Here is a 7660-nt window from a genome sequence, read left to right on the forward strand (position 1 = left end):
AAGGCCACATACGGGCCCAGTGCCCCAGGCTCGGGGACAGACTGAGCAGACCGAACCCACAGAGGGTTGACTGGGTAGAGACCCAGCCCGGCGAGAGGCAGCATTCCCAGGGAAGGGGGGCTGGCAGAGTACCACCTACTAAGGAGGGAGGAGAGCTCCAGGCCAGCTCCTCTAGGGGGCTGGATGCTGCAGACTCAGGGTTTTTGGTTTATACGGTGGGCGCGGGGCTGTCCCTCCGGAGAGAGTACCTTGTTCCCCTGGAGATGGATGGGAGGAAGGTCAATGGATACTGGGATACGGGCGCAGAGGTGACGCTGGCCCGGCCTGAGGTGGTGGCCCCAGACCAGGTGGTGCCCAACACCTACCTGACCCTGACGGGGGTGGGCGGGACACCTGTCAAAGTGCCCATGGCAAGGGTACACCTGAAGTGGGGGGCCAAGGAGGGCCCCAAGGATGTGGGGGTACACCCGTATTTGCCCACTGAGGTATTGATGGGGGGGGACCTGGAGAACTGGCCAAGCAACCCCCAAAGGGCACTGGTTGTGACCCGCAGTCAGAGCTGGCGAGGGGCACTGCGCCCTGGCCTTGGGGGGGGTGCCTTGCCTGAGGCGCAGGACCCTAACCTGGTGGGGAGGGAACGCCCAGGGACACGGCTCAGGGAGGCTGCAGCTTCAGACCCAGCCGGCGAGAAAGAGCAGGTGGCCATCCCTGTCCCAGCTGCTGAGTTCCAGGCCGAGTTGCAGAGAGATCCCTCCTTGCGGAAGATAAGGGACCTGGCCGACCTCAATGCGGTACAGACCATGGGACGAGGTGGCCGGAAAAGGTTCCTGTGGGAGAAGGGGTTCCTGTACCGAGAATGGGCTCCCCCAGGGAAAATGGAGTCAGGGGGGATCACGAGGCAGCTGGTGGTACCCCAGAAGTATCGCCGCCAGCTGCTGTGCCGGGCCCATGACACTCCCCTCTCAGGGCACCAGGGAACCTGGCGTACCCAGCAGAGGCTGCTACGGAGCTTTTACTGGCCTGGGGTCTTTGTTACTGTCCGACAGTACTGCCGATCCTGTGACCCCTGTCAGAGGGGGAGGAAGGCCTGGGACAAGGGGAAAACAGCTTTAGGACCCTTGCCCAGCATAAAGGATCCTTTCCGGAGGGTGGCCAAGGTTAAAAGGGCGGCTCTAAACCAAGAGAGCCCAAAGCACAGACCTCCAGACTGGAGCGCTGGGAGAAGACCACAGCCCAGTTGGAACCCCAGAGGTATGGGGGTGGGAAAAGGGCACAGGCCGCATAAACCTTCCCTCATGCGAACTGCGAGTGCCATCAAGCACCCCCGACCTAAGGGGGGGCGTGAAACTGGAGGGGCCTGGTGTAATTCTCACCAAGGAATGGGAGGGATGCGGGGGCATCCATGGGAACGGGGGTAAGTTCGAACTTCCCCGGGTCACTGGTTAAAGTGACCCTGGTCAGTTTGGTCACGAAGGGGGGAGATGTGACGAACTGGGACTGTTCTTGCTGGGGTGTGTGAATGCTGACAGGGGAGTGTGACTAGGATAGTCTGCATTGGGGGATGGGAGACTGACCGGAGAATACCTGTGCATGTAACATGAGAACCCAGGAAGGGGTTGGAGGCCAGGTGACACCTTGGCCCGGGAAACTGAACAAAGGCTGTGGGAGGGGTCGCTGAAGGCAGAGTGCTGAAAGCGGGCTGGAGAGATGGCTGGGAGGCAGAGATGGCTCTGACCCCCCCCCCCAAAGGGGGGTGGGCTGGGTTGCCCTGGGACCCCAAGCTGGACCTAACTGAGGAGGGCCCTGTTGTCTGTGCCTGCAAGACCTGTCTTGGACTGTATTCCTGTCATCCAAATAAACCTTCTGCTTTACTGGCTGGCTGAGAGTCATGGTGAATCGCAGGAAGCCGGGGGTGCAGGGCCCTGAGTCCCCCAATACTCCGTGACAGGGAGGAGTACAGAAATCGATTTTAAGAGCCCTTTATGTCGAAGTAAATGGCTTCGTTGTGTGGACGGGTGCAGGGTTAATTCAATTTAATGCTGCTAAATTCGACCTAAACTCATAGTGTAGACCAGGCCTAAGACCTCCTTCTTCATTACCTAGGAGCTGGCTGACTTTGTACCCAGGAAGACTTGCAGGTAAACAAACCCATTCACAGTTTATTGATTCTGAAGCACCCTTAATGGCTTCCACTTAACATGTTTACATCAGTAACACAAGTTTAAATCTTATTCTCCTAACTCCAGACATAGAAATAATACATGCAAATAGGATGACCACATTCAGTAGATTATGAGCTTTGTAATGATACCTTACAAGAGACCTTTTGCATGAAGCATATCCCAGTTACATTATCTTCACTCTCATAAGCACATTTCCATAAACATTATGGAGTGCAACGTCACAGAGGCAGGCCCGGTTCCCAGCTCCTCCCGCTCCAAGAGACGGGCCCCGGCACCAGCTAGGAACACACCGCACTCCCCGCTCCTGCCCCCACTAGGGCCTTGTAGGTGAGCTTGACCCAGCCCTTCTGGCCCCAGAGCCGCCCCAAACAGCCTTTCCCCTCCCCTTCCCCCCAGGCCAGAACAAGACCCCGGCAGCCCCTGGCTGGATCCGCCTATACAGAGCCGGTTCCAGTCTGTGTCTGCAGCTGGGGCTGGCCTGGCCTGGCCTGGTGTGTGCTGGGAAGGGGGTTGAGAGCCTGACACAGCAGCCCAGTGCCAGGGAACCCAGGCTGTCAGGGCCGGCGGGCTCGGGGGGACCCCAGCACATCCCGTGGCACCCCACAAGGGGGGGCCCACCCATCAAGGTGGGTTTGGGGCTGTTCTGGGGCTGGAGGGGTTGTTTGGTGCATCTGAGGGGCACTTGGGGATGAGGGGGTGGAGGGCTGGGCACCGTAGGGAGGTTGAAGGAGAGGCTTGAGGCTGATGGGGGGAGGTTTGGGGCAATTGGAGCTGAGCAGGACTTTGGGGTGGGGTCTGAGGGGGAGGCTGGGGCAGGGGGGCTGAGACGCAGGGCTGGGGCTGTTAGGGGCAGAGGGGGAGGTTTGGGGCAGTGGGGGGCTGAGGGGCATGGCTGGGGCTGTTGGGGGCTGAGGGGGTGGTTTGGGGCAGTGGGGGACTGAGGGGCATGGCTGGGGCTGTTGGGGGCAGAGGGGTTGGGGTCTGGGGTGAGTAGATCACTGGGGGTCAGTAGGGAAGGGCAGGGAGCTGGGTGGGGAGTTTGCAGGGGACAGGCTGAGGGGGGCAGGACTGGGGGGGCTGGTTGAGGGTGGGAGGTGAAAGGATTTGGGGGGTTAAAAGTGGGGCTGAGTAGATGGGGTGGGAGGGAGCTGGGGGGCGGGTTCCAGTTCTGGAGCTCAGGGCGGAGGAGTAAACTGGGGCTGAAGGGGGTATATGGGTTTGGGGGGCACATTCTGTGGCTCGGGGTTGAAGGGCTGTTAAGGGGGCAGGGGCACGAGGGGACACGGGGTGGGGAGGGGCATGTGGTGGATAATAGGAGGAAAGAGGGAGCCATGTGGCTGTTATGTGGGGTGCAGGGGTCGAGGTGAAGGGTTATATGGGGGGCTATGAGGGTGCAGGGGGCGAGGTGAGGAGTTATATGGGGGGCTATGAGGGTGCAGGGGGCGAGGTGAAGGGTTATATGTGGGCTATAGGGGTGCGGGGGCGAGGTGAGGGGTTATATGCCGGGCTATGGGGACGCAGGGGGCGAGGTGAGCGGTTATAGGGGGCTATTGGGATGCAGGGGGCCAGGTGAGGGGTAATATGGGGCTTTGGGGACACAGGGGGCGGGGTGAGGGGTTATATGGGGGGATATGGGGGGTGCAGGGGCCGAGGTGAGGGGTTATATGGGGAGCTCTGGGGGGTGCAGGGGGCAAGGTGAGGGGTAATAGGGGGCTAGGGGGACGGAGGGGGCGAGGTGAAGGGTTATATGGGGGGCTATGGGGGTTCAGGGGGCGAGGTGAGGGATTATGGGGGGGCTATGGGGACGCAGGGGGCGAGGTGAGGGGGTTATATGGGGGGGCTACAGGGGTGCAGGGGGCGAGGTGAGGGGTTATATGTGGGGCTATGGGGATGCTGGGGCCGAAGTGAGGGGTTATATGGGGGCTATGGGGGTGCAGGGGGCGAGGTGAGGGGTTATATGCCGGGCTATGGGGACGCAGGGGGCGAGGAGAGCGGTTATAGGGGGCTATGGGGATGCAGGGGGCGAGGTGAGGGGTTATATGGGGGGCTATGGGGGTGCAGGGGGCGAGGTGAGGGGTTATATGGGGGGCTATGGGGACGCAGAGGGCGAGGTGAGGGGTTATATGGGGGGCTATGGGAGTGCAGGGGGCGAGGTGAGGGGTTATATGGGGCTATGGGGACGCAGGGGGCGAGGTGAGGGATTATATGTGGGGCTATGTGGACGCAGGGAGTGAGATGAGGGGTTATATGTGGGGCTATGGGCAGTGCAGGGGGCGCGGTGAAGGGTTATATGGGGGTTATGGGGGTGCAGGGGTGAGGAGAGGGGTTATATGCCGGGCTATGGGGTCGCAGGAGGTGAGGTGAGGGGTTATAGGGAGCTATGGGGACACAGGGGGTGAGGTGAGGGGTTATATGGGGGGCTATGGGGGTGTGGGGGCGAGGTGAGGGGTTATATGTGGGCTATGGGGATGCAGGGGGCAAGCTGAGGGGTTATAGGGGGCTATGGGGACGCAGGGGGCGAGGTGAGGAGTTATAGAGGGGGCTATGGGGTCGCAGGGGGAGAGGTGAGGGGCTATAGGGGGCTATGGGGACGCAGGGGGCGAGCTGAGGGGTTATAGGGGGCTATGGGGACGCAGGAGGCAAGGTGAGGAGTTATAGGGGGCTATGGGGACACAGGGAGCGAGGTGAGGGGTTATATGGGGGGCTATGGGGGTGCAGGGGGTGAGGTGAGGGGTTATATGGAGGGCTATGGGGACGCAGGGGGCGAGGTGAGGGGTTATAGGGGGCTATGGGGATGCAGGGGGCGAGGTGAGGGGTTATATGTGGGGCTATGGGGACGCAGGGGGTGAGGTGAGGGGTTATATGTGGGGCTATGGGGACGCAGGGGGCGAGGTGAGGGGTTATATGGGGGGGCTATGGGGACGCAGGAGGCAAGGTGAGGGGTTATAGGGGGGGCTATGGGGACGCAGGAGGCAAGGTGAGGGGTTATAGGGGGCTATGGGGACGCAGGGGGCGAGGTGAGGAGTTATAGGGGGGGCTATGGGGACGCAGGGGGCGAGGTGAGGGGTTATAGGGGGGGCTATGGGGTCGCAGGGGGAGAGGTGAGGGGTTATAGGGGGCTATGGGGACGCAGGGGGCGAGGTGAGGAGTTATAGGGGGGGCTATGGGGACGCAGGGGGCGAGGTGAGGGGTTATAGGGGGGGCTATGGGGTCGCAGGGGGAGAGGTGAGGAGTTATAGGGGGCTATGGGGACGCAGGGGGCGAGGTGAGGGGTTATATGGGGGGCTATGGGGACGCAGGGGGTGAGGTGAGGGGTTATAGGGGGCTATGGGGACGCAGGGGGCGAGGTGAGGGGTTATATGGGGGGCTATGGGGACGCAGGAGGTGAGGTGAGGGGTTATAGGGAGCTATGGGGATGCAGGGGGCGAGGTGAGGGGTTATATGGGGGGCTATGGGGACGCAGGGGGCGAGGTGAGGGATTATAGGGGGCTATGGGGACGCAGGGGATGAGGTGAGGAGTTATAGGGGGCTATGGGGATGCAGGGTGCGAGGTGAGGGGTTATATGGGGGGCTATGGGGATGCAGGGGGCGAGGTGAGGGGTTATAGGGGGCTATGGGGATGCAGGGGGCGAGGTGAGGGGTTATATGGGGGGCTATGGGAGTGCAGGGGGCGAGGTGAGGGGTTATAGGGGGGACTATGGGGATGCAGGGGGCGAGGTGAGGGGTTATGGGGGGCTATGGGGACGCAGGGGGCGAGGTGAGGGGTTATAGGGGCTATGGGGATGCAGGGGGCGAGCTGAGGGGTTATATGGGGGGCTATAGGGGGTGAAGAGCTGTGGAAGCCGAGCTGAAAGCCGGGGACACGGCTGAGGAAGCATCGAAGGACTCGCCAGACGCAGACGGGGTGGGGGAGCGGCGTCGCTGCTCTGAACGCCAGAGGCGTAATAGGAACATGCCGATGATGAGCAGTCATTTAATTTGCCTGATTTTTATACTTTTCCCTCAGAGGAGTCGCCTGCCTGACGAGCGCCCAGTGGGCTCCTGACCTTTACCCAATTGATGCTTTAGGAGGAGACTGCGGAGCGGTGCCAACTGGACCTGACCCACATTCACTCCGGTATCGCTCATTCCCTGCAGCCCCCGCGCGCTGTCCCTCAAGAGGGTCGAGATGCCCGGTCGGCCCATGTGCCACTCAGGATGTTCTACACGTGTCGTTTGCTTCCCAGGGGACGGCGTCGCTGACCCGGAGATCAGGATGGATCAGACACGCAGCGTGGAGCCGTCAGCTTCACCTCGGCCGCCTGCCTGACGCCGAGAGAAGGATTCTGCTCCCAGAATCCTCTTCCGCAGTTCAGCCATGTCAAGCCGTGTTCTCCCCATTCATTCAGTAGGGCCACACCAATTCAGCGCCACCCAACTACCCCCTGCCCCAACGGAACCGCCTCCGATCCCCATGTAACCCCCCTCCGATCCCCACAGAACCCCCCTACCGATCCCCCTACGATCCCCATGGAACCCCCCTATGGACCCTCCCCCCATGATCCCCACGTAACCCCCTACTTACCCTCCTGATCCCCACGGAACCCCCCTACAGAACCTCCTACGATCCCCACGGAACCCCCATCTGATCCCCACATAACCCCCCTACCTATCCCCCTCAGATCCCCATGGATCCCCCCTACGAAACCCCCTCCGATCCCCTTGGAACCCCCCTACGAAACCCCCTCCGATCCCCATGGAGCCCCCCTCCGATCCCCATGGAACCCCCCTCTGATCCCCACGTAACTCCCCTACCTAACCCCCTCTGATCCCCACATAGCCCCCCTTGTGGGGAGCCACTGGATGTGTTGGGGTCCCCCCGAGCCCGCCGGCCCCGACAGCCTGGGTTCCCTGGCACTGGGCTGCTGTGTCAGGCCCTCAACCCCCTTCCCAGCACACACCAGGCCAGGCCAGGCCAGACCCAGCTGCAGACACAGACTGGAACCGGCTCTGTGTAGGCGGATCCAGCTAGGGGCTGCCGGGGTCTTGTTCTGGCCTGGGGGGAGGGGCAGGGGAAAGGCTGTTTGGGGCGGCTCTGGGCCCAGAAGGGCTGGATCTAGCCCACCTACAAGGCCCTAGTGGGGGCAGGAGCAGGGCCGGTGCCTCGGGGAAGGGGGTGGGCGCAAGGATGTTCAGTTTTGTGCAGTTAGAAAGTTGGCAGCCCTACGGGGCCCCACCCTGAGCTGGGGGTTTGGGGCTGTGTTTGTTTAATGCTGGGCACGTGTTCGGTTTGTTAGCGATTCAGGGGCAGCGGCGCACTGCGATCTGCCTGGCCTGGCTCGGCCTTTGCCTTTCACTTTCGGTTTGGGATTTAATTCACTGTCTGGCTGGGAGCTGGAGGCGAGTTGGTGTGGGGGGGGTCTGCACGGCACCCGACATGATGGGGGCCCCGACCCTGATCTGGGGGGGGTGTCTGCGCAGACCCCGGCATGATGGGG

Source organism: Malaclemys terrapin, unplaced genomic scaffold (genome assembly GCF_027887155.1).
Source record: "Malaclemys terrapin pileata isolate rMalTer1 unplaced genomic scaffold, rMalTer1.hap1 H_1, whole genome shotgun sequence".
Lineage (NCBI taxonomy): Eukaryota > Metazoa > Chordata > Testudines > Emydidae > Malaclemys > Malaclemys terrapin.